This window comes from Pleurodeles waltl, chromosome 8, assembly GCF_031143425.1.
Source record: "Pleurodeles waltl isolate 20211129_DDA chromosome 8, aPleWal1.hap1.20221129, whole genome shotgun sequence".
NCBI classification, from domain to species: domain Eukaryota; kingdom Metazoa; phylum Chordata; class Amphibia; order Caudata; family Salamandridae; genus Pleurodeles; species Pleurodeles waltl.
Genome location: NC_090447.1, coordinates 1,144,235,144 through 1,144,255,255, shown reverse-complemented (window position 1 = coordinate 1,144,255,255; position 20,112 = coordinate 1,144,235,144). Strand labels below are relative to the sequence as shown.

General features: G+C 47.1%; 1 protein-coding gene across 1 annotated transcript in view; it reads left to right on the top strand.

The window, feature by feature from the left end:
• CDADC1 (cytidine and dCMP deaminase domain containing 1) overlaps window positions 1–20,112 on the top strand; it is a 403,840-nt gene that overhangs the window by 27,069 nt on the left and 356,659 nt on the right. The window lies entirely within an intron of this gene.

The following is a 20,112-nucleotide window of genomic DNA, read 5'->3' as shown; positions in this document are numbered from 1 at the left end:
ATCTGTTAGAGGTAGGCTCCCACCTCACTTGTCCCCTACTGAGGAACAAGCAGGATTTTCGCAGCTCACCCTAAGTCCCAAAAATCTCCAGGAAATCTGCTATTCAGAAATGGTCCAAACTCAGGTCTCTGAGGTAAAATAGGACATCATCCAAAAAAAGCAATATAGTGTGAATGTGATCTGGAAGCCGCAATTTTGCCTGCTTTGCCTTGCCCGGGCTGCCAGGGGCTTCAGTGCAAGGGCGAAAGCGGGCACCCCTGCCTGGAGCCCCTGTCGACTGTGATAGCCTCTGAGAGCAATCCGTCGTAGCGCACTCAAACTGTAGGGCTCAAGTAGAGGAGGCGAATGAGTGCGGCAATGCCAACCCCGAACCTGAATTTCAGCAATACCTGAAATAAATAATCCCACTGGAGGGTGTCAAAGACTTTATGCTGGTCTAACCCGAGAGCAGCAGTTTGAGGCCAAGCTGCTGTGGCGGTTTCCATAAATCTGTGGACTGCAGATATTTAGGGAGGTGTTCCTGCCTGGGACAAGACCGTTTTGGTCCATGTGCACCAAGCAAAGGAACATCTGCTGGTTACAGGAGGCCAAGATTTTGCGGGGAATTTTATATTCCATATTCAGTGTGGCTATAAGATGTTATAAAGTAAAATCCATGGGTTCTTCCTCCTGGGCTTTAACAACTAAACTAACAATGCCTCACAAAGAAAGGCCGGGAAATTCTCGGCATCCAGGGCTGCCACATATTGTTTGGTTCAGTGGGGATAGAGGAAGTGCAGCTATATTTTATAGAATTCGTCCGGAAGGCGATCTGTTACAGGAGATTTCTTGGTTGTCAGGCTCACTATGGCTGCTCTCAAGTCTTGCACCATAACTGGGGCATCTAGGTCCTACTGCTCTGCCGCTGAGAGCCGAAGGAGTGGAGCGACACCCACAAATTTGTGGCTGTGGTCCTGTGGTGCATCGGGGCTGTATAGGGTCTGGTAGTAGAATGTAAAGGCGTAGAGGATTGAATGTTGTGTGTGGAGCAGGACCTCCTTAGAACTTTGAACTGAGACCAATGGTGGTTTTCTGGTCTCCCTATCTGTCAGACATGCCAGAAGGTGGTGTGAGCTGTCACCCTCAGAGTGTGGGGGCGAAATGTGTAAGAGGTGTGGCCCAGGCACTGTAATTGTTCCATCAGTTTGACCTCCCTTCTCCTCCTCCTCCTCCTACTCCTCTTGTTGAGTGATTGAGGGGCAAAGGGAGGGATCCACGACCACCCACCACTCTAAGTTGATGTAGGTGTATTTCGCTGCCTCAAGAAAACGGAGTGCTGATCTGCATTCCGTTGATGCAATGTGTATACAAACTCCCCTGATCACTACCTTGAGAAGCCTCCATTTCGAGTGAGGGGGGTAGTCAAGCCCTTGTTGTGTTCAAAGTATGTAAGGATGTTATCAGAATTGGTGTCCCTAAAGATTGGGTTCTTTAGGGTTAAGGTTTGTAGTTGGGGATTGTGGTGGGAGAATTGACTTGCATGATGCTAAACAGAAGGGAGCTGTGGTCTGATATATCGGGCATAGACGTCATGAACTGGGGAATAGAAGGAGTAGAGCCTTATTTCGAGGTTGTGGTGCTGGCAAGCGTCATCTTAGAGCCAGTGCTGGAACCAAGCTATAAGGCTCCGACCATTGGCCCACCCTAGGGAGTTTGGTGGCGGCGAGGGGGGTGAGCGATCTAATGATGGATCCATGACCCATTGGCGAGGGGGGTGAGCGATCTAATGATTGATCCATGACCCATTGGAAGTCACCTCCTAACAACCATGGTATGTGTGTCCATCTGGCAAGATGAGCTGAGAGGCTGTGGAGGAACTTATATTGGTTGGAGTTGGGAGCATAAACGCTTCCCATAAGAAGAGGGGAACCATCTAGGTTAACTTCCAGGAGAATAAACCTCCCTTCCGGGTCCACCTCTTAGGTCTGCACTCTGACAGGGATTCCTGCTTTCACCCATATCACTGTCCCCCTAGCGTAGGTAGAGAAATTAGTCATGAAAATCTGGCCCCTCCACTTCATCTGGAGCCTAGTTTCTCTACCTGTGTACCCCTTTACACTTGAGGTAAGCATGCATGCAGTAGCGCTTGGAAGGTGTCTGCATGCCCCTGATGTCCAAGAGATGATACAGAACACCTGGGTCCCAATTTGGTCCCAAGGGGGAAGAGTGTTTGTAGGTCCAGAATGAATTGAATGAAGGGAGTAAGAGGAGATTGGCAGGGGTGGGGTACTAACTCATGAGGTGAGAAGTATGGGAGAGGGAGCAACAAAATGCAACAGTAATATTATGGGCAGGAAGCAAAAGGCCAACTGCAGAACCATCATAAACAGTTGTCCACAAAGGGGTGTGTGTGCTGAGGGTAGTGTTAGGACCATGCTACTCAGCAGCACTCCAACAGTGAAGGATGATTTTCTGGAGCAATCTGATGGATATTAGACATAAGGTGGTCAAGGCAGTCAGTGCGGTAGCCCGGGATCCGTTCAAGTCAGTAGGGGAACCACCGGGTGACAAGCAGAAGTTATATTAGATGATCAGCTGAATGCGGAGTCAGTCTGGTGGGGCTGGGGGTAGGCTCTGATTATTTGTCAGTTAGGAGCTCGAGTCTCTGATGTCAGAGCTGTCTGACTGGTAGCTGACCACCCAACCCCCCCCCATCCCCCCTCCCCCCAGTGGTTCCTGGAACGTGGCCACCATATCCAGTACCAACCGTCACACTGTTTGGGCTTATTCCTGGAACCTCATTGCCAGTGTTGAGGATGATTTGCCCAACTCTCTGTGGGCCTGGTCTTGAATTATCCCTGACCACAAGGTGGACGCAGACCTGAACATCCCCATGGGAACAGAGGTGGGCCTCCTGTCCCAGACCTCACAGGGTCCTGAAAAGCAGTGAGTTTTGGTATTATGCATGATTTTTAACTTTGCTGGAAACAGGAGAGCATACTTGATCCCCATCTTGCGAAGTTTATGCTTGGCTCCCAAGGAAGAAGTAATCTGGAAAAATAATATGCAATGATCATCCAGCAGAAATAGGGTGGATTATCTCGCATCCCTGAGGATTGTATCCCAGTTGTTGAAGTAGAGGATATTAGCAATGACAGGGTAAGGAGGGGAACCCAGGTTTGGGGTAGATGGGAGACACATGGTTGGCATCCTAAGGGTTTGCTCTATCAAAAGAAGGGGGTGAGATCCTGGGTGGGCAAGAAATTCCCTGATCAAAGTCTCCAGGAAGTCTACCATATTGGGCCCACGCTACCCTCCGGGAGGCCCACCATGTGGATATTGCTGCATTAAGCCTGGCCCTCAACATCCTCTACAAGGTCTTCAAGGAAATGCAGTCTTTCCATCAAATCCCCATATTGTTTCTAAAGGTTCAGCCTGAGGCTGGAGTTAGACATGTCTTTTTGGAGTGAGTGACTTGTTCTGCGAGTTTTCTTTGGCCCTCCCTTAGGAGGTTTATGTCCTCGGCTACTGTGTTAACCTTTGAATCTAGGTGCACCCGCGAGGATTCAATTACCTGACGGATGGCACCGAGCTTATTGGGGGCCTGTGCTGAGTCAGAGTAGCAGCTGGAATCAATGGATGGTGGGGGCAGGTAGGCTTGTGATTTGGGAGTCTTGTGCACCCTAAAGTCTGAGGTCTGACAAACCTGCATGCTACCACCCCGTCTGACAGGATCTTAGGGGCAGCACGGACCTGTTGGGTGTCCCACTTTCGACATCTGAATGTTCCGATGGCGCCAGGAGAGGCACTTGAGGGTGGCTTCACTTGTTCTGTTGCATGGTCAAGAAGAGTGTCTTTGTGCCTCCAAGGCATGTCCCCATACCCCTCTTTTTCAATTTGTACTCCTGGGAGTGACTAGGTGGCAACAGATATGAGGCTCCCAAGGTCCAAGGCGGGTAGTGTACTGCCTAATGGGTGGTGGAGCAGCAGACCCTCTCTATGTGAATGAGGGGCTCAGACGGGAGTAGTCCTCACTCCTGTGCCATGGCTCTTCTCAAGGCCCCCAGAGCTGCGGTAATGCCTTGGACCAAAGTCCTTGCCTAGGTCAGACGATATAGCAGAGTTTCCTCAAGATGCGGTAGGGAGCTATAGAGTATCAAGCTGGTGTCCTAGGCCACCCCACCTTTCCTAGGGGTAGAAGCTTCCGGGAGGAGGGCCCCAGAGGGTACACAAAAAGGGCGTAATCCCTCTTGCACGGTGAAGCAGTGCCTCCCCCCCCTCAGTGAGGGTCTTGGGGAGCGTGATCACCAGCTCCTTAATAGAGTGCTCCTCCAGATGCCCCTACTTGAGGCAGTTTCACCTGGGGGGAGTCACAGTCTTTGCCCTGCCTCTCGGGGCCAGGCTCAGCAGTGCAACTTCAGCCTCTTTTGAAGTGTAGTAGGGCCCAGCAAGCACAGCACTGACATTCAACAGAGTCCGGGTGGGCCGCATCCCAGATCCCAACCTTTTGTCCGGTCTTCCAGCAAACAGACCCAGTGACATGGGTCCTCGAGTTCTTCGCTAATCCTCTGGTTGGTAGTGGCAATCCGGCTGCCCAGTGAGGTGGATGTGCTCCGGGTATCGAAGCACTCAGGTCAGCTGCCTGCCATGTTAGCCACCCCTGCAACTTATTACCCCTCTTGGATATAATGTGTTGCTAGCTGAGGTGAGTTGATTTGCATCACATTCCTGGAAATCCTCGGGCTGTACTTCGGATATTCCTTCAGTCGATTGTTAATGGGTCTACCAATATCTTTTGCCCATTTGTCATGCAAACTGTCTATAATGATTCTTTAACTTGGCCAAGAAGTGCTGAATATAACAGTAACACAGCCCTGGTTCGCCCAGTAGCTCCTCCAATCATTTGCAGCCCTCTATTAAAGGATGGTTCTCAGTGTCCCGTTTCCCACATGCCAGTCTGTAGTTCTCAGTGATTCACACTTTAAGAATTGTTCACTGGTATCTCATGGTCCCTTGTTTTGGGAATTGTGGAGGGTTCCTCTCCATAAGTCCCTAATTTTGTAAGCCCTTCCTCTTTCCAGGTCTGCAGTCGCCCTATATGTCGGAGGGCAGCCAGTTCCAGCAATGGGGAGCTCTGGTCTGTAGGGCCTTCTTGTATGCACCCTTTGCAGACATCAACTTCTAGTAGTCTTGGTAGTTATCCAGCCCCACATCTAGGTTTTAGTGGTATGTTCACCAGTTCCTCGATTGTGGGAGCTTCATCCTAACTTGTCCATTGCGCTCTCATTTATCCACGTGCCACCCATTTCAGATGTGCTGCTAGTTTGTACAGCTTATAGTCTAGGAGGCTATACCATCCTCAGGTGTGGAAAGACAATTTAGGTAGTGCCATCCTGTTCCTTCCTGATCCCCATTTCAAATCCAACTATTTATCGCCCAGTTCGCAAAAGACATGTCCTGGGAATCATACAAGCAGTGCCGCAAAGTAGTATAACAAACTCTGCAGTGCCACTATCTTCCAAAAGGCTATCACTGCCCTAAGCACCACCATTGCTGCTCTTCTGTTACCATCAAGTAGATCTGCCTCCGATTGATCAAAATGTTAGGCTTCAATTACAGTCTGTGGCCAGCCTCTGGCAGTGTCTCTTTATCCATGGCAGGATGCAATAGGAAAACAATGGATTTGCTCCAGTTCACTCTAATTCCTGAAAAGTCATCAACGAATTCCAGGACCTTGATGATTGGTGTGGTTTCTCTGTGGTTGTTATCTTAAAAACAGCAGCATATCGTCTGCATCAAACGATATGCAATTAATTTTGCCATCCACATTTATACAGCTGAAATTAGTCCCCTGCCTCAGCCGATGCACTCTTGGTGTGTCACTCCACTTACCGGTTAGGAGTCTTAAATCTCATGTCCAGTTTGGACTCTCTCTGTGGGGTTGGTGAGTAGCAGCAAGGTCCAAGCAAGAATACCATTGCCCAACTCCATCTGTTACTTTACAGTGTACAGGTATCTCCATTTAAGTATATTAAAGTTTTTTCAAAAGCTATAAAGAGGGCACTGCTCCTTGCGGCATGGGATTTTGTAAGCTACCCAGAATTTGCATTACTGTCATAAAATGTACAGGTGTGTTGCAACTGGGATGAACTTTGTTAGAAATGGGGTCTCTAGTTTGCAGTCAGTTTACATCCTGCCCAAGTAGGGACCCTCACTCTAGTCAGGGTAAGGGAGATACACAGCTCAGATAACCCCTGCTGACCCCTTTGGTAGCTTGACGCAAGCAGTCAGGCTTATCTCAGAGGCAATGTGCAAAGTATTTGCACAAACATATGCAGTAAAACAGTAAAAACACAAAAAATGTACTCCACACTAGTTTAGAACAATCATTTGCACTGCAATAGGTCTTGCAATTGCTTGAGTTAGAGCTATTGGCATTGTCAATTCATAAATTGACTTTTCCTTGCCACATAAATTGATTAACCCTGCCTCATTATTTCGTCTTTCCCTGCCATATAATTCCAGTGGCCCTGCATATAACTAAAGCACTTCCATTTACATTCTTCCTCTGTCTGAAGCACAAAAATGAAAATGTTGCCATGTAGCATCCTAAATTAAATCTGCCATGCTAATTCCAATAGAATACCACTTTCACCACCCCACCATCAGAGTTGCTGGCTGGCTAACGCAATTCTCCCAAAAAAGACCCAAACATATCAAGAGTGTTCAAACAATCATAGTGTAATGAGGATGTTAAGTTGGCCTAAATCATGGTCATAATTGTAATAAGGAGAGATTATTAAAAAATATACAATTATCATATACACCTTTATCAGAAATAAACTTTTGGCATTTGACTGTAATGCTCAAAACAGCCCCTAGAGGGCACCATAACAAACATATCATTTGTAAGTAACATAGTCATGTAACCATATTGTTAGCACCTAGAGGCCATAACCCCATGAAAAAAAGCAGGAGAAAGTATTGCAGTGTAGCCATATACTTAGCCCCAAAAGGGTGTTTTTAAGGCTAGCAGGCCTACTGCAATGATATTACAAACACCTTTAAAACAAAACTTCTCCCAGCTGTAAAACAGAAGTTCTACCCATGAGAAAACTTAAAAGACACTGAAAGGGTGGAGGGGTTATTATTTTGGGGTCCCTGCTAACCTAGTCTGGGGACCCAGAGATGATGTAGACCGTGTTTTGAAGGTGGTCCCATTGTCCTAGGACCACCATTGTAGGAAGTTGGCTCTGTATGCACTATTTCAAAGTAAGAAATAGCATGAACAGAGTCCAAGGGTTCCCATTAGAGGTAAGATAGTGGCAAAAAGAGATAATTCTAATGCTCTATTTTGTGGTAGTGTGGTCGAGCAGTAGGCTTAACAGATGGTAGTGTTAAGCATTTGTTGTACACACACAGGCAATAAATGAGGAACACACACTCAAAGACAATTCCAGGCCAATAGGTTTTTATATAGAAAAATATATTTTCTTTGTAAATCTTGAACCTGTGGTTCTTAAAATAAACTATCAATACTTTAAATGAAAGGTTCTTCACTCAGGTATCATAGGAACTTTGAATCAGCAAAATAGCATGTATATTTTTATCAAAAATGGCAATAAGCTATTTTGAAACTAGACACTGCAAATTTCAACAGTTCCTGGGTGAGGTAAGTATTTGTTAGTTTTGCAGGTAAGTAAACCACCTACAGGGTTCAAAGTTGGGTCGAAGGTAGCCCACCGTTGGGGGTTCTGGGCAACCCCAAAGTTACCACACCAGCAGCTCAGGGCCGGTCAGGTGCAGAGGTCAAAGTGGTGCCCAAAACGCATAGGCTTCAATGGAGAAGGGGGTGCCCGGTTCCAGTCTGCCAGCAGGTAAGTACCCGCGGCTTCGGAGGGCAGACCAGGGGGGTTTTGTAGGGCATCGGTCGGGGACACATGTCAGCACAAAAAGTACACCCTCAGCGGGAAGGGGGGCGGCCGGGTGCAAACAGGCATTGGGTTTGCAATGGAGTTCAATGGGAGAGCCAGGGATCTCTTCAACGAAGCCGGCAGGCAAGGGGGGGGGGGGGGTTTCCTCGGGGTAGCCCCCACCTAGGCACGGGAGAGGGCCACCTGGGGGTCGCTTCTGCACTGGAGGTCGGATCCTTCAGGTCCTGGGGGCTGCGGGTGCAGTGTCTTTACCAGGCGTTGGGTTCTCAGAAGCATGCAGTCGCGGTCAGGGGGTGCCTCTGGATTCCCTCTGCAGGCGTCGCTGGGAGGGCTCAGGGGGGTCAACTCTGGCTACTCACAGGGTCGCAGTCGCCGGGGAGTCCTCCCTGTAGTGTTGTTTCTCTGCAGGTCGAGCCGGGGGCATCTGGTGCAGAGTGGAAAATCTCATGCTTCCGGCGGGAAACGTGCAGTCCTTTAAAAGTTGTTTCTTTGTTGCAAAGTTGTTCCTTCTTTGGAGCAGAGCTGCTGTCCTCGGGAGTTCTTGGTCCTTTTAGATGCAGGGTAGTCCTCTGAGGCTTCAGAGGTCGCTGGACCCTGAGGGACGCGTCGCTGTTGCAGTTTTTCTTGAAGTGGGGAGACAGGCCGGTAGGGCTGGGGCCAAAGCAGTTGGTATCTCCATCTTCTCTGCAGGGCTTTCAGGTCAGCAGTCCTTCTTCGTCTTCAGGTTGCAGGAATCTATTTTCCTAGGTTCTGGGGGCCCCTAAATACTAAATTTAGGGGTGTGTTTAGGTCTGGGGGGTTAGTAGCCAATGGCTACTAGCCCTGAGGGTGGCTACACCCTCTTTGTGCCTCCTCCCTGAGGGGAGGGGGCACATCCTTAATCCTATTGGGGGAATCCTCCATCTGCAAGATGGAGTATTTCTAAAAGTCAGAGTCACCTCAGCTCAGGACACCTTAGGGGTTGTCCTGACAGGCCAGTGACTCCTCCTTGTTTTTCTCATTATCTCCTCCGGCCTTGCCGCCAAAAATGGGGCCGTCGCCGGAGGGGGCGGGCATCTCCACTAGCTGGAATGCCCTGTGACGCTGCAACAAAGGGGGTGAGCCGTTGAGGCTCAACACCAGGTGTTAGAGTTCCTGCAGGGGGAGGTGAGAAGCACCTCCACCCAGCACAGGCTTTGTTCCTGGCCACAGAGTGACAAAGGCACCCTCCCCATGTGGCCAGCAACATGTCTGGTGTGTGGCAGGCTGGCAAAACTAGTCAGCCCACACTGGAAGTCGGGTATGTTTTCAGGGGGCATCTCTAAGATGCCCTCTGGGGTGTATTTCACAATAAAATGTACACTGGCATCAGTGTGCATTTATTGTGCTGAGAAGTTTGATACCAAACTTCCCAGTTTTCAGTGTAGCCATTATGGTGCTGTGGAGTTCGTGTATGACAGACTCCCAGACCATATACTCTTATGGCTACCCTGCACTTACAATGTCTAAGGTTTTGCTTATACACTGTAGGGGCATAGGGCTCATGCAACTATGCCCTCACCTATGGTATAGTGCACCCTGCCTTAGGGCTGTAAGGCCTGCTAGAGGGGTGACTTATCTATGCCATAGGCAGTGTGAGGTTGGCATGGCACCCTGAGGGGAGTGCCATGTCGACTTAGTCATTTTCTCCCCACCAGCACACACAAGCTGGCAAGCAGTGTGTCTGTGCTGAGTGAAGGGTCCCCAGGGTGGCATAAGACATGCTGCATCCCTTAGAGACCTTCCCTGGCATCAGGGCCCTTGGTACCAGGGGTACCAGTTACAAGGGACTTACCTGGATGCCAGAGTGTGCCAATTGTGGAGACAAAGGTACAGGTTAGGGAAAGAACACTAGTGCTGGGGCCTGGTTAGCAGGCCTTAGCACACTTTCAAATCATAACTTGGCATCAGCAAAGGCAAAAAGTCAGGGGGTAACCATGCCAAGGAGGCATTTCCTTACAACCACAGACTGAGCTATGAGCAAATATGTTTTGTAAAAGTAATGCCCTGCTAAGCATTATGGGGCGAATTTTACAAAGTGCAGTGAATATTGTAATATTGGCTCTCTGTACTGCCGGAGTAGCCGCTTGGGTGTTGGGAGAGCCACTTTCCCTTTAAGGATTTCTGTTTTATGTAAAGCGTTTACCAATTTTACGTGTTTTAAGGGGAGAGCCACAAGAGATGACTTTGATTAGGTAACTGAACAATGTGACCATCACTCCAATACCGCCAATCGAGTTCACGCTGTTGTGCCTGTTTGCGCTGTGAGCGCAATGACCGCCATGCAGCATGAAGGGGAGAGACAAAAGGAAAAAAATAGTTTGCCCATGCTGAAGTGTATTGGCAATCGTGTAATAATCCATGTAGCAGGGGCAGTCTTCAAGGGGTGACAAAAACAGCCTCAAGGTGGGACAAATGTAAAGCATTTGCTAATGACATCAAGTGATTTTTAAAAGGCAAGCCCAAGAACGAATAAAAGTGAAGGGCCTGAGATGCGCTTGGTTAAAAGCCGACAATACTTACAGCAGGTCAAAGGTCTTGCACGCGCTACCTAAAAATAGCTAATATTTATCTAAATCAAACAAGACAAAAACAACAAATATCCAACATAAGCTCAAAGGTCTTGCACGCACTACCTAAAAATAGCTAATATTTATCTAAATCAAACAAGACAAAAACAACAAATATCCAAGATACGCAAGTAAAGATATCAGTTTTTAAAGTAAAAAAGCGTCTTAATCCATAAGAATCAAAGAATGCGTTGTTTTAGCACAAAGTACCTGGCATGCATCAAAAATAATGCTGCAGGGGTGTGCGTGCGTCGGAAAAGCAAGCGTTGCGTTGATTCCTTACACGTAAGTCAGACCATGTGTCAATTCTTTCCCCGCCGGGTAAGCGAGGCGTTGATCTCTTCCTTGCAGGGAAGGGATGCGTCGGGTTCCGGACAAGCAGCCTCAGGTCGTGCTGTGATGTTGGTTGAAGATTTTGATGCCCAGGGACGACACGTGGAAAATCCTGATGCGCGGCAACATTGAACCCATTGTGAGCTGGCAATGAGTCGATTTCTGCTGCCATGAAAAGAAGGCACTGTATGGATTTTTCTGCTGCTTCTCCTTGCAAGGGGCCCAGGGGCTAGCTGTGGCACCACTTGGCAAGTCAGGGGCTCTCAGCAAGAGAGCCCAGGTGCTAGCAGATGAAGTATTTGGTGTCCCTGAGACTTCTTGCCAGGAGGCAAGCTCAGTCCAAGCCCTTGGAGAAACTTCACGAGCAAGATACACAGCAAAGTCCAGTCTTTGTCCTCTCTAAGACAGAAGCAGCAACTGCAGACCACCCCAGCAAAGCACACACAGCAAAGGGGCAGTGCTCCTCCTCACAGCTCTTCAGCTCTCCTCCTTGGCAGAGGTTCCTCTTGATCCAGAAGCGTTCTAAAATTGTGTAGTGAGCAGTTCAATATTTATATTCATTTCTGCCTTTGAAGTAGGCAAACTTCAATGGAAAGTCTTTGTAGTCCACAAGACCCTGCCTCTTCCTTTTCCTGCCTCATCCACACTCTACGATGTTGGAGACTGTATTTTGAAGGGACAGACCCAGCTCTTTCAAGTGCAGGTTACAGCTCCTCCCTCCCTAGCCCAGGGAGACTCATCAGGATATGCAGGACGCACCTCAGCTACCTTTGTGTTACTGTCTAGAGTGAATTCAGAAACAGCCCAACTGTCAGTCAGACTCAGACGTGGATTCAGCAGCCAAGCAGGGATACAGAATTGTTAAGCAAGAAAATGCCCACTTTCTAAAAGTGGCATTTTCAAATTCAGTCTAAAAACCAACTTTACCAAAAGATGTATTTTTAAATTGTGTGTTCAGAGACCCCACACTCAGTATCTCCATCTGCTCCCAATGTAAAGCTGCACTTAAAAGATATTTAAAGGCAATCCCCATGTTAACCCATGGGAGAGATAGGCCTTGCAATAGAGAAAACCGAATTAGGCACTATTTCACTATTAGTACATGTAAAACACACCAGTAAGTATCCTACCCTTGAAATACACTACATCCTGTTCATGGGGCTACCTTGGGCCTACCTTAGGGGTGACTTACATGTAATAAAAGGGAAGGTTTGGGCCTAATTGGCAGTGCAAAACTGCACACATAGACACTGCAGTGGCAGGTCTAAGACATGGTCACAGGGCTACTCATGTGGGCAGCACAATTAGTGCGGCAGGCCCACTAGTAGCATTTGGTTTACAGGCCCTAGGCACCTCTGGGGCACTTTACTAGGGACTTACAAGTAAATAAAATATGTCAATCAGGGATAACCAATCATAATCACAATTTACACAGGGAGCACTTGCACTTTAGTACTGGTCAGCAGTGGTAAGGTGACCAGAGTACCCAAAAACAAAAACCAGCACACAGTCACAAATACAGGATGCAAAGGTAAAAGGACAGGGGAAACCATGCCAAGGATGCCAGGTCTAACAAACTTGCTCTGCTCTGATTGGATCAATAGCTGCATTCTTGGGAGGAGACTATTGTCCAGGAATTTGCTCAAGAGTTTAGAATTGGCGCTGAGTATCAAATGAGGTCTGTACAGCACCCAGTCAGATGCATTTTTGCCTAGCTTTGCCAGTGATACCACAATGGCCTCTCATGCCAAGGGTGACATGCAGTGTTACCTCATCAGTACTGAACACCTCAGCCAACACCAGGCTCATTCTTCATATGTTGCATCAAACCTGCCACATTAGCCTTTCCAACCCAAGTGCTTTCCCCTGTCTATCCCTTTGATCACAGCTTTGATTTAAGTATCTGTGTTTTCCCCTTTCCTCTCGAAGGCTTCTGCCAGGTCTAGCTGGGGAGTTCCCAAGGTACCACCTCACCTACATAGTTTGCAGTAGGCCGATCTCTGAGCTGTGTATGGTACTGAGTAGAAGCCTCTGAAGGTTTCATTTTTCTAAGCCTAAGAATGAGCCATGCTCTGTTTAGGTACTTAGGACTCGCCCACCCCTTTTTCAAGTTTGACAGCCAAACGAGCAGGCTTCCTGACATATCACCCTCATTACGCGCCTTCGACAGATATGCCGTATAGCCAGTTTATCACGTGTGCCAGTTACTCTCTCTTTTCTATTAATGGTTCTTGTACTCCAGAATCCTCAGGTCTCTTTTTCTGCACCTCCATCTATCTGTCCACGTGTTTGTCTATTCCCCTAGACAAGATGGCGTAACTCTCACTGCTGTCTTAGTGCAGGCTACATATGACAGTCTTGAAGGCTTCTCATTCAGTCTCTTCGGAGGAGCTGCTGCTTTTGTTATCTTTGAAATAATGTTGTATTTTTTGCCTGTCAGTTACCATAAAATGCCTGGTTCTATAAAGTTACAAACTGCAGTCTTCCCATGGAGATCACTGCCAGTGGTATATCCGACCTCACAGCTTGCAGCAGGTGGTTGTGATCTGAAAATGTTGCACACAGGTACTCCGCTTGCTCTACCATTATGTGTGATCTTGAGCGGACCAATTTGTCAAGTGTAACATGTAAATTGTGCATGTGGAATGGAATGAGTAACCTCTGCTACTTGGGTGAAGGCCCATATGAGAATCTGTCAGGCCCCATTGTGTCATCTAGTCGATACATGCTCATGTAGTCTACATCAGAGTCAAAGAGGGGAATATTGAATGCAATCTGTCCAGTTCAGAATTAGCAATCTAGTTGAAGTCACCCAATACTATTGTTGGGTGTTTATTCAGTCTCACCAGGAGTGTCAACAGCTTGTTCAGGAATGCAGCCTGCTCACAAATAGAGCAGTGCACATTTACTAGTGCAGCATCTCTCATCTGATCTACCACTTGCTCTACCACGTCACTTGCTGCGAGATGTTGTCATTGTTTAAGGTTTAGTGACTTGAAACACCATGCCAATACCAATTCAGATTAGGACACTCCAGGAATAGGCAGTACATCTGCTCCTCCAGCACTTCCGCAACGCCATCCTCCCTACTCGCATGAGGGGTGTTTTCTGGTATGAAGCCCTCTCTTATTATACAATTGGACCTTATACATTTTAGTAATGCTGTTCAGCCCATTCTACATTCAACATAGTAAGTATACTTTACTTGGTAGTTGTGCTGTAAACGTATGGGTTAGTACTCCTTTTCCTAGGAATGGGCCTGTTAGGCAGCATAATATTACAGCCCTCTGTATACCTATTCTGAACTGCGGTTTTCATTGGTTTCCACCTGCCCTTCAAAGACCTATTCAACAATTGTGCAACAGACTTCTCTAACAACTCCTCCCCAGGTCTAAACGGCAACAGTCTCCTGTCCGTAGTCAGTTTAACAGAAGTCAGAATGGATCTGCTGGTATCCACTACTATGAACCGACGTGGGTAGGCTGCGGTGAAAGCGCCAACCTCAACTGTATTCACAGTCCCAGACTGCCCACTGCAACAATCATTCAACTGCATTATTCTGGACTGTCGGTGTTAGGTCAGTCCTGTCCGACAAAGACAGTCTTTTCCTACGCTGCTCAAATTTTTCATCTGCTGTTCCATGCATTCCAACTGGCATTGTTAGGTCTTCTTCCAATGAGCATGGCATGTCTGCCTCAGACTTAATTTATTTTCCTAAAGCCTCCATTGTTTCTTTTGATTCATATTTGTCCCATAGCCACCACTTGCACTCTCTTGCTGCTCCTATTGGCGAGTTGGTCTTTTGGGGTGCTCTCTGCTGCTTCTACGTCTTTTCTTTCAGTTGCTATTGGCTGGGAGGGTTAGGCCCATCTGTTTCAGATGTGTACACATCTGCCGATTTCCACACTTTCTGGGGGTCTGTAAATAATTGAGTGTTATCGACCATTACTTTTAGCTATATGGGTACTAAGAGAGCATACGTTTTGCCTATTTACCCGAGTTTCTCTTTCATTTGAATAAAAGAGGTCCTTAGTTGCTGCACAGCTGTGGTAAAATCAGGAGACTTTACTTTGCTAATCCCAGTTTAAAAATGTCCCTTCTCTGTCGCTCTTTTGAGTAGCAAATTGAAATCCAGGAGTCTGGCCACGACCGGATTTGGGGAGGTGACATTTCTTGGCTCTCAGCTCTTTGCATAAAATGACAGTCCCTCGGGGGGGGTCACCTCTTGTGCAACCCATTTTACTAGTAAGATCAGCATGACGGGCCCCTCTTTTTTTCTCTAGCAGCCCAAATACACGCATATTATTCCTCATTGCTCGACCTTCTGAATCTTTAGCCCAGTGTTCAAGGTATCAGACTTACTCTGTGAGGTCCCGCACTTGCTTGCTGAGTTCCTAGATAGTGGGTTTCGGTTCAGTCAGTGTGGCTTCAGACCTTCAAATTTGCTCCAACATTTTTCTCTGGTCATCTTGGAGCACACACAAACCAATTACCAGAGCCTAAGTGTGTCTTTGGTGGATGTTAAGGCTGAACATATGGCCTCTAGTCCGCTTTCTCTCAAGTTGGCACATAAATGTAGACCGCCCAGCAAGATCTTAGAGATCCTGGGTGCTTGTTACTGGATAGTCCCTGTGAGCAGCATCCTTTGTTTTAGTGTGCCTCCCCATTGTGGGGTGGGGAGACCGGCCACCTTGTATCTGGCTCTCTTTTATTCAAGGGTAGGTGATTTAGTATAAGGATTCCTAGCTAACTTGAGTCAGTGGGCAGTTGGTCAGATGGTGTCCAGCCACATCCATGCAGTTCACCTTCTGGTATGCTCCAGGAGGTCTTTCGTCCATCCCTCGTGGGCAAAAGAGAATGTGGAACCCAACTTACTCCTGCTAGGGGGGTGCATATTGCCTTTTTGTCAATATTTGTCTGTAGCTTTGCACCACCTCATGGGGTATCATAAGGCCAGTCGTGCCTCTGCGGATAGCAGAATGCTTTACTCCTTTCCACTTACCAAGCAGCATAGTATGCATGGTGCACCTCCCAGCTTGCTGTTATGTTCAGCGAAGGTAGTTGGGCTAGAGGTGTGCCACTTCATGCCCACCTGGGCCAGATAAGACCAGAGATATGGTGGTGTCTATGGATGTCTTTAGAGGTGCATCTGCTTTCATTTAGCTCCCTCTACACACCTATTGAACTTGCCATTCCTGTTATTCCTGTATCAAAAAGCTGGAAGGGCTGTATCATGACACATGCACATGACCTGCAGTCCCTTATGGCTACAGCCACTCCGCTCTACGGACTTCACCCAGCTGCCTGTGAGATTCCAATGTGGCCACATTATTTGTCTTACCATTGATTGCAGCCAAACTCTTCAGTGACAGCCTTTTACACAGGCTGTCCCCTACGTTTTATCTCCAGGCCCTCATCTCAGGCCTAGTGTTGTGGTCCTGTGACTAGAGACCCACTCTTTCACGATGTCCCTCACAGCACTACAGCTTGGACACCTTTTCTAGAGTGGCGCACTGGTCGTCCCGTTTCTCTGCCTCTGGCCGTGCTGCCAGTGTTGACTTGTTGAGTGCACTCAGCTGCATCTTGCCTCCTTTAGGGTGGAGCTGAGCCCCATTCTTGTCTTTGAAGTTGGTTGGCAAGTCATTAGAGTCGCAGCTCTCATTCCTGTTGATGCTTTTGTTGTCGACTCTCTTTCCCGTTGATGTTCTCATTATATTAGGCATCCTCAGTTGTATGGATGATGCACCCCCACCTCAGGATTGTTGCAGACTGTAGTGGCCGACCAAGAGCCTTGTTGAGAAGCATACAACTCCACTGGTTCCAGGCCACATCCCCCAGTCTTGTATCTTTATTATTGAATTGGGGAAGGTGCACGTCTTCCCTGCTATTTTATCTTAGTTTCATGGTATCTGCCTGGCATAACAAGCTTGATAGTCTTGTAGGCTGGCGTTTTAATTTTTGCTTTACCTAGACTGGCATGTGTTGGGTTACCCGTGAACATATTATAGGACTTGTATGATTCATAGGAGGTTAGGAGCCCACTGTCCAATAGCAGGTTAGGAGCCAGCTGAATGTTTGCTTGGAAGGAGTTCCAAAACCACAGGTCGCATAAGAAAATGTTTAATTTAAGTTGTTGGACTTCTTCCTCAAGGATTGTGTAATTGGCAAATACATTTTTCTTTGGCAATCCTTGATCTTCTGGTCATACATTTGTTAATGAAAGAGTGCAGGTGTAAATGTAGCTAATATAGAGTGCATAGTAGTGGAGCAACATTACTTGACTCAGAGTGTACCTGGTTGCAGTGTGCAGGATAGGCTTTAGTGGGCTACCGGATAAACAATTTCCTTATTACTTTAAAAGATACCAAAGTCTCGAAGCACAAATCTGCCTGAGGGGTTGTGTGTAAAGTGGATCTGGTTAAGATTATGTTTTAGAGAAATTAGCCATATGATGGGAGAAGAGGACAAGGTTGATCCCCAAACATTTGACATGAAAGTCGAATGTTAGCACTGTTTGTAGCAGTGCTGCTTGTATAGCCAGTTCTATCTGTGAAAGGTTGGTTGATTCGTTTTCGTAAAAACCTGAGGAATTCCATTGTGATGGTAAAGCTTAAGTAAGGCTGAAAACCTCCATTGTTCAATTCTGACAATATTTAATTTTATCTTTTTGATGTCCTGATTGGAAAAGACCCTAAGATAGAATTATCAGAACATTGACCTGAACACAACTACTGTCTTGAATATCAGCACTCAGAGGGTTAGTACATATGTCTAAAACGCATAGGCAATAGGATTTTTATTAAGCACCTTCTTCTTTTTTTTTTTTTTTTTTTTTTTTAAAGATTAAGGGACAGATTTAGAACTTGGTGATAATGGTCCTGCTGTCGGTTTTCCGACTGAAAACCCATACACTGCCTTGGCGGTCCGCCTTCCTTATTTATATTTTGGCGGACCCATTGGCGATAGCCTGCTCGAGTCCCGCTGACTTTGCCAAGGATTCCAATCTGTGACGACTACGCCGTAGGATAAAGTGGCTGGTGGCGGGACTCCAGTCTCCCTTACGGCCAGGTAGATTTGGTTGTGCCTTACTGCCAGGCCACCTGTGTGGCAGAGGGGGCAGATGGGGGTGAGATGGGGTAAAAATTACCTTTTTCCCAGATTCATCTTCCGTTTTTGACTGGAAACGACTGGACAACACCTTCCGTTGCTTCTGCTACTGGACCATTAGCAGTACTTAATGGGTGATATGAATGGCCATTCATAATAATGGGTCTTGGCGCCTGTGGTTAGACAGAAAAAGGGGAATACCTGGAAGTCTGCACTCACAAACACTCCCCTAACTCTTCACACCGAATTGAACCACCTCACCCCTCAAACGTTTGTCTTAAGTTCTTCACCGGCCTCCAGGAGCTCTGCATATCAAGACAGGAAATGTGCAAAAATATGCCATTAAAGAGGACCAATCAAAGCACTATGCCAGAGAGGGACTCGTAGCTTGTGAGATAGAAAATTGCTTTTGAATGTTGTGCGCTGGAGATTATGCCTATAAAAATAACGTGATGGGGACAGAGATGCCCATATGGCTAATATCACCTGAAGGAGATGCCCGATGGAATACAGTGCAACAGAGAACTGTACCGTCAGTCTACAATGCCAGGGGAAGCAGAATAACTATTAAACGGTGCAAGTGACAAAATTCACAATACAGGATAGCAGTGCCCGCCAAAAACCATGGAAGTCCAGCTGTAGATCGAGAAAATCATTGTGATATGTGGGATGTGTGGGTATCTGGTTTAGTGCAAATCTGTTTCTTTTGCACAAGCTAATATACCCCAGAAATCCTCTGAGACCAACACCGTTCAATAGAAGAGTGTATTTTATTAGCAATTCCTGATTGATTTTCCTTCCGCAAATGTACTTCACTTCCTGCTCTACTAGGGAATGAATGGCCTGGTGCTGCTGGTGTATTCTCTTTTATCATCTATACAAATCAAAAAGGGGGGGGGGGCACAGAATATAGCGGGAGGTTCGGGAATCACATCCTGGTCCTGTGTATAGATCTCCCAAATCTTATAAATCAAACAAGTATATACACAGTTCCAATATACAGAATGTAATCCTAAATACCCGGTCCCTGGGAGTCAAAATATTTGAAGCAAGAGCCCTCACTCACCATTCGGTGACATGCTTCATCATAGGGCTCTGCTCCTCGTCAGGCCGGCGCTGCAGTGCCTGACGGGCCCCACAAGGGGGCTCTTTGCCGGAGATCTTTTGCAGATAGTGACAAGCCGGTCAAAAAAAATGAATACTGGATTGGTATGAAGAAAGAAAAACAGTTAAAAATGCCTAGAGGTACAACATATTTTAATTAGGTGTTTGCCCTCTGACATCATTAAAAACATAGATAGGGGAGGCAAGGGAACAATGTCTAAACTCCCCTCAAAAAGTCAAGAAAAGCTCTTGGTAGTCACTAGGGGCCAGATGTAGGTAAGTTTCATTTTGCGACTTGCAATTTGCGAGTCATAGCGACTCGCAAATTGCAACTCGCAAAATGTAATGCAGATAGGTGTCTCAGACACCTTCTGGGACTCGCTTTGGGGTCGCAAAGACCCACCTCATGAATATTAATGAGGTGGGTCGCAGTTTGCGACCCCATAGCGAGTCTAGGCACTCACGGGGATGGTGGCCTGCTGGAGACAGCAGACCACCATGTCCGTGACTGCTTTTAAATAAAGCAGTTATTTTTTTTTCTTTTTGCAGCCCGTTTTCCTTAAAGGAAAACGAGCTGCAAAACGAAAAAATTCCGAAACCATTTTGTTTCGTTTTTTTCAGAGTAGGCAGTGGTCCATAGGACCACTGCCTGCTCTGAAAAATACTTTTTTGTGGCATTCACAAAGGGGAAGGGGTTCCATGGGGACCCCTTCCCTTTTGCGAATGAGTTACCATTCACTTCAAGTGGATGGTAACTGCGAGTTGGTTTGCGACCGCTTTCGCGGTCACAAAGCAACTCAACATCGCGATGCGGTCGCAAATAGGAAGGGAACACCCCTTCCTATTTGCGAGTCGGAATCACATTTTACGAGTCGGTACCGACTCGCAAAATGTGACTCTGCATCGCGTAAGGCCTTTTGCGCGTCGCAAACTGTGTTTTTCGCCGCTTTTGCGAGGCGCAAAAGGCTTCCTACATCTGGCCCTAAATCTCTTAATATAGAGGCTAGTGCATGTAGATACAGGAACCCCTGTACTACTCTTATATCTTGGTCGACATGTTTCTCGCT